Consider the following 7578-nt stretch of genomic DNA (forward strand, 5'->3'; position numbering starts at 1 on the left):
CCTAGACAGGAAGAAGGGCCGGGTCATCCCCTCTCTACCATGCACAAAAGTGGATACGATGGATAAGGGATCAATAGTATTTGAGTTTTATTTTGGGAGTTTGCTTTGTTGTTTGTTTTTCGCCCCAATTTCTTGTGGCATATAACATTTGAGAACAATTTCTTGCCATTTCTTTTGATTTTTGGCATTTCAGTACTTGACAATTTTCAACTTTTTGCATTTCCTTTTGAACATTTTCAAAGTCACCCCATTTTTAGTGAGGGTGCCTTATATTTGAAGCATAGGAGTTTTTTCATTTTTTTTACTACTCTTTTCTTTTAATGCAATTTGAAAACTTTTCTTTACTTTTCTTTTCATTTCTTGAACTCAAATTTGAACAATTTTTGTGCCCATTCCCTTTGATGACAAAATGTATGGTAGAACATGGATGAATGATGATTGCATGGTTTCAAGGGTCACCTTGGAATAAACGGTAGCCAAGGAGTTATCACACCACAAGGTAGTCTTGACTAGGCCTTAATCCATGGGTCAAAGGATATAGCATGACACATCCTAGGGCGTTTTACAAGTATTCTAACAAGCAAAGTCTTAAAGGGAAAAAACATCTACTAGGGCCTATATTCACTTGTCAAGCTTCCCAAGTAGACGATTTCACAAAAATTTTCCTAAATACAACTACATGCCATGATGCAACTAACATTTATACATCCTAATGCATATGCTTCTACCAACTAGTATGTCAAATAATCTAAATGCAATCCTAAATTCACATTATTTTTACCGCATCAATCAAAATAAAGACACATAGTCATTAACATAAAGAGGAAAAAGGAGATTGGAAAGATCATACCATGCGGTCTTCAATATCCTCATGTCTCGGATGTGGCGTAGTCAATCAATGTGAACAAGGATGAACAAACACAATATATACAAACAATATATACAAGACTACACTAGAAATGAAATGAATATGTTTTTGATTTTTTTCAATTTTTTTTTGGATTTTTCGAATTTTTTTTATTTTTTTGGATTTTTGAGTAAAAGTCAAGTTAGAATTTACCATCCCCACACTAGTTTGGGCATTGTCCTCAATGGCCAATACGATAGGAAATTATGCAAGCATGATGCATGATTTCTAAACTAAATGCAAACTATACTAAGCTACACTACATGATGCATGTGTATTTGTTATGACGGGGAGCATAATTTAAATTAGCTCCCGATGCATATGCATGGACTTTCCCAAACCAAAATAGACATTATTTCTAATGTCTTGAATTTCGAGGTAGTTCATGCACATGAAATGCAATGCATGAAACTACAAATTGTCATTTTGGATTTTACAAGTTGGGAACAATAAAAATAAACACCTTAATGAAGCCAAGGTGTTAGTCCTCCATGTTGCTAGGACTCCACAAACAAATGATCAAAATAAAGTAAAGAAAACAAAAGAAATAGACAAACCGTAAGAGGGGTGAAAGAATGTAGGAGCCTCCAAGGTTTGCTAATCCTCCATCATATCATCATTTTCCTCCATAGATGTGGAATCATCTCTACTCCCACTTTCACTTCCTTGCTCTTCCTCACTTTCTTCTTCCTCTTCTTGAGCTTCTTCTTCTTGAACACTTTCTTGAACCTCTTCTTCTTCTTCTTCTTCACCTTCTTCATAAACACCCTCACCATCAACATTCTCCTCTCCACCCGGTCTTCCACCACTAGAGGTGCTTGGAAAGAAAACTTCCCTATCCGCCAACTAGGCAAAGGACATGATGGATCAAGAAGTCCTTGCCTAGCTAGATGTAGGAGGGGCGGATATTGGGCCTTGTAAGCATCCACTCTATCATTGTAAGCTTGCTTGTGCATTTCCCTCATGAGTAGAGTCATGTAATCATTTCCTACCTCGACATCCTTGGGTTTGAACTCGTGATACTCAAATGGGTAGGGTGGTGTGATAATGGAGGAGGAGGGCTCGTCAATCTCGCCTCTTTGTTGTTGAATAATGTACTCGGTCTGCTCGAAGAGTGGAAGAAGGTAGTTTGGTCGGTGAACACTCAATCGGCAAATCTTTGAAGGCAAAGTGAAGGATCTAGCTTCATTGGTTAACCACCCATATTTGGTGTCAAGAGAATCATGCTTGACCCACTTAAACTTGTGAATCATGGTGTCCATATCAATGAGATGGCCTCCTTTAACCGCCACATAAGCGTTGTCTTTGTTGAAGTATGGGTTAAAGTGCTTGGCCAAATGGGTAACTAGTCCTCCATTCACAATGAAAGCGGTGCCCTCTTTACCACAATCGACATTCAGCCATCGTTGAACCAAAAGTCTTAGAGCATTATATGGCTTAGTATATTCCATGCCTATGTTCAAGGCCGACTCAAGGAGAACATAATCGAGCTTGGTAAGATGATTAGTGCCATTTCTTGCTATCAAAGTATTCCCTATGACCATATGCCACACTCTAATGCCCGGATGGTGGACTAATAGAGCACGACAATCATGAAAGCGCACAAATTTCTTTCCGGAAATTGCCTCCCAAAGAGGAGCGGGGTCATACTTGTCGGGGATCTTTGTATATTTCGGGGTATCGCTAAGGCCTAAAATCTTACTCAATTCACCAAAAGTGATGCGTCTATCAACATTTTCAAGACGAAACTCGATGTGGGTTCTAGTTTCCACCATTGTGACTTTCAAGGAACTCAAAAATTTCAAGGTGAGGGAGGGGTATGTCAATTCTTTCATGGTAAACAATTTACCCAATCCCATAGCCTCAAAGAAGGTTTTGGTTCGTTTAAGAACACCCAACTTTGTCAAAGCATCTTCACAAATAATTGTTTTAGGCATAATGGTCTTCTTAGCAAAGAGAACAAATTTATCCCTATGAGAGTCGGAAGTGAAAATTACCTCTGGATAATTGGATAATTGCTCAATGACTGGAGTTGTTGATGTTGTAGCTTCCATAGGGGGACCTTGTTGAACCTCCAACCTTGCCTCATGAACTACCAATGCCTTTGACAATTGTTTTGCTTGAAAAGTTTGTTGCCTTTTTGAAAGTGTCTTCTTTGGGGGTGCCTTGTTACCTCCTTTAGTTCTTGCCATTCTTGATTACACCAAAGAAAGATTGAAATCTCCAATTTTTAGTTATGCCCAAATCGATTTAAGATGAAAGAATGTTTCTTTGTATCTTAAAAATCGACTCAAAAGTTAAAGATTTTGGTGTTTAAATCAATTGTTGTTGTAAAAGGAGTGATTAAATCTTGTTGTGACGAAGTTTGGATTTGATTTTGTTGAATTTGGTTGAGGAAATTTGGTTCTGTTGATGTAGAGGATGAGGGTTTTTGGGTAGTGGGTAGTGTTTGAATGTAGAAGAAATGAAAATGAATGAGGGAAAAAAGGTTTAAAAGACCCGTTATTTTTGAAACAGCAGTAGGGGACGAGCGGACCAAGGGCTGGGACGCTCAGATTCTTTGTATTTTGACTCAGAAAATGACGCCACAGGACGAGCGTCTTTCAGCAAAGACGAGCGGATTCTTCAATTTGAGACGAGCGTCTTCCTGGACGGACGCTCGGATTCTGTTACAGGGTGATACTTTAAAAATCAACAGCAGAAAGACGAGCGTCTTCTCGGTAAGACGAGCGTCCAGAATCAGACGAGCGGATTCTCAATTGGGACGCTCGGATTCTGTGACACACCATTTTTTTGAATTCTACAGCTCTGCCAGACGAGCGGATTGCACCTTGGACGCTCGGATTCCTTGACGACGAGCGGATTTCCTTTTTGGCCGCTCGGATTCTTCCTTGTCCACACGGATTCGGGTCCATCCGCGGGTACTGCATAACCCGTAACATTTTCATTCTTCAATTCTCGTGTTCTTCATTGTGAGGGCACTACAAAGGCATGAATAGCCTAGGCAATTGCTATCCCCACACTAAGTCAAAGCACTACAAATCAATAAAATCATAAGTCCCTCCCCCACTTCTCTCAAAATGATGAATATCTTGATCAAGGCACAAAAATATAAATCCAAAAATGACAAAAAATGCAATGTAAAAATTGAAATGCAAGTTAGGGAGTTAGAATATTTATAAATGGTGGTTTAGGGAGGACTCCACCAAACTCTCATCCAAAGTGAGATGTCAAGGGGGCAGGTTCAAGGTGTTGTTGATGTTACTCAACACCTTGAAGAAGTAGTCGAAAGCTTGTTCATTGTTATGATAAAGGTCCTCAATAGATTTTTGCACTTGTTGTTCTCCGTGATGGTCTTGGTTCATAGCATTACCAATGTAGGGATTGAATATCCCTTCGAACTCATCATCCCAAAGACCGCAAACTTCGTCTACTTGATCATTAAAAATTTCTTGAGTTGATAGAGACAACTCTCCTTCTTTCTTGTTTTGGCCAATGAGGCCATCCTCTTCATTGTCGGATTTGGGTAAGCTTTTCAAGCTCTGTTTGTTGCTATTTCCTTGCTCATTTAATGGAGCATCATCAACTTTCTTTTTCCATTGGAATTCCGACTTCTTCCTATCATCTTTCCGGCTATAGTGATCAACCATAAAGCATGGTTCATGCAAACGGGGAGCTCTCATGGTTTTGTCAAGATTGAAAGTTATGGTCTCATCTCCTACTTCTAGAGTAAACTCTCCGTGCATCACATCTATCACCGCACCCGCGGTTTGCAAGAAAGGTCTAACGTGGATAATCGGAATATTGGAGTCTTCTTCCATGTCAACAATGACAAAGTCCACCGGGATGAAGAATTTGCCGATTCTAACGAGAACATCTTCCCATATCCCTAACGGTGTCTTCGTCGATCTATCGGCCATTTGGAGTGTGACCTTGGTACATTTAAGCTCTCCCATCCCTAACCTTTTACTAACCGAATACGGCATAACACTCATGCTTGCTCCTAGATCACACAAAGCCTTGTTGATCGTGGTGTCGCCAATGGTACACGGTATTGAGAAGTTTCCCGGGTCTTTAAGTTTCGGAGGTGAACTCCCTTGAAGGATTGCACTACTCACCTTAGTGAAGGCGATAGTTTCACGCTTCCGGATTGACTTCTTTTTCGTAAGGATGTCCTTCATGTACTTAGCATAGACCGGTACGTGATTGATTAATTCCGTGAAAGGAATCGAGACTTCCAAATTCTTCACAATTTCCATGAATTTTCCAAGTTGGTCATCAAACTTAGGCTTAGCTTGACGATTTGGGAATGGAAGTCTAATCACAATGGGCTCCTTCTCCTTGGCCTTTTCTTGACTTTTCTTTGAAGCTTCTTCTTTTGTTGGTTCTCCTTCCTTAGAGTTTTACACAACTTCTTCTTTGTCACTAGCTTCCACAACTTCATCTTCAACTTGCTTCTTTGGTTCTTCATATCTCGTACCACTCCTCATGTGAATGGCACTAACCGTTTCATGTCTTGGTGGATTACCTTGAGGTGGTAATTGCCCCTTTTGTCTTTGAGAGTTTGAAGATGCTAGTTTGGTCAATTGTTTTTCCAACATTTTTGTGTGGGCTAGGATGCTGTTGATGGTGATGTCCTTTGCTTGGCTATATTTTTGCATTTGAGTGAAAAATTCTTGTTGATTTTTTTGCATTTGTAGGACCGCTTTTTAAACATCAAAACCTTGGTCATTTTGTTGATTGTATGGAGTTTGATTTTGGTAACCTTGGTTTAGGTTGAAAAAGGGTCTTTAATTTTGGTTTCTCATGGGAGGTGGGGTGTATGTTTATTGAGGGTTTTGAACATTTTGGCTTTTGTATGAGAGATTTAGGTTGAATTTGGTGTTTTCATTGTAATAATTGGAATAAGGGGTACCACTCTTGTATGCTTGAAAAGCATTCACTTGTTCATTTGTTCCCCTACATTCACTTTGGTCATGTCCCAAAGTTCCACAATTCTCACATATCCCACTTGGGATTGATGAAGATGCTACCATGGCATTAACATGATGCTTTACTGATTTTGAGGCTTCTTCAAGTTTAGCCATAGCCTTTTCAAACTTCAAGTTAATGGTATCAATATGAGCACTAAGTTGAGCACCCAATTGAGGAATACAGTCCACTTCATGCTTTCCTCCTCTAGTAGCTTTGTGAGGTCTACTATATTGTGAATTATGGACCGCCATTTCCTTAATCTTGTTCCAAGTTTGATTATCGTCAACTTCGGTGAACATACCATTTGATCCCATGTTGAGAATGTTTCTTGAGTCTTCATAAAGACCATTCCAAAAATGCTGTACCAAGAACCACTCGCTAAGTCCATGATGACGACATGAGAGACAAACTCCTTTGAACCGCTCCCAAGCTTCATACAAATATTATTCATCCCTTTGCTTAAAACCCGTATTTTGAGCTCTTAGCATGTTAGTCTTTTCCGGAGGGTAGAATTTTTTGTAGAAAGCTAGAGCCAATTTCTTCCGAGAATCAATTCCAAGAGTAGTCTTATCAAGGCTCTTCAACCATTGTTTTGCGGTGCCGATTAGAGAAAAAGGGAATAAGACCCATCGAATTTGGTCTTGAGTCACACCGGTTTGTGAAATCACATCACAATAATCACAAAAAGTCTCCATGTGAGAGTGAGGGTCTTCACTAGGCATCCCCCCAAATTGGCTTCTTTCGACTAATTGGATAAATGCGGATTTTGCAATGAAATTTCCGGTTAAGTGTTGTGGTGTGGGAGTTCCATTGGGTAGGTTCTCCTCGGTTGGTACGGAATGTGATGAAAATTTAGGCATTGTGGGTTGATTTTGTGATTGATTTGATGTCGGTTCTCCTCACCTTCTCTTGCAAAAGGGTTGATGAACTCAATAGTATTTGGTTGAATATCTACAACCTCACCAATACCTCTCAAAGTGTTTCTAGCAAGCCTTCTATTGGTTGTCAAAGTCCTTTCAATCTCGTGATCAATGGGTAACAAGTTACCTTGTGATCTTCTAGACATGCAAAATATCAAACAACTCGAAAACAATTAGAACAGACCTTGAGGAGTTTTACTTCCCCAAGGCAAAGAAAGACACAAAATAACAATCTAAGAAAATCAAATCAAGTTAACACAGTCCCCGGCAATGGCGCCATTTTTGGTCGGACTCATTTTTGGACGGGTATTGATGTAGGATTTTGGATTGCAAGTAGCAGAGTCTAGGGGTGTCACAATTTGGGATGAGATGAGAAGATCACTAAACTAAATAGCAATAAAAGTAAACAAGCAAGATGATTAAAATGAGATGTAAAAAATTGATTAAAAGCACTAGGGTGTCATGGGGTCATAGGGGATTCATGGGAATTGATCATACAAACATATTCTCAAATTATAAGCAAGCAATTATTGTTGTGATGGATCGAGTTGGTTTATATCTTACAATCCTAGGAAGGTTTGGGTCCCGGAGCCGAATCGAGTAGATTTTACAACACCTACAAGTCGACTTAATACTCCCTACTCAACTATATGCATGGTCTAATGAGACTCGAGTTGGTTTATGTCTTACAAGTCACATTGAAAAGGTAAGTAATGGGTAAAAAATGCAAGGATTCATAGGCTCGCATTTCATCAAACATAACATGTGCATAAGTTG

General features: G+C 39.5%; 1 non-coding gene across 1 annotated transcript; it reads left to right on the forward strand.

The window, feature by feature from the left end:
• The first annotated feature begins 6262 nt into the window (after positions 1-6262).
• Positions 6263-6369, forward strand: LOC141650054 (small nucleolar RNA R71). The gene has a single exon (XR_012546117.1). It is a non-coding gene; the product is annotated as a small nucleolar RNA R71 (small nucleolar RNA).
• The last annotated feature ends 1209 nt before the right edge of the window (positions 6370-7578 follow it).

This window comes from Silene latifolia, chromosome 3 (genome assembly GCF_048544455.1).
Source record: "Silene latifolia isolate original U9 population chromosome 3, ASM4854445v1, whole genome shotgun sequence".
Classification (NCBI taxonomy): Eukaryota; Viridiplantae; Streptophyta; class Magnoliopsida; order Caryophyllales; family Caryophyllaceae; genus Silene; species Silene latifolia.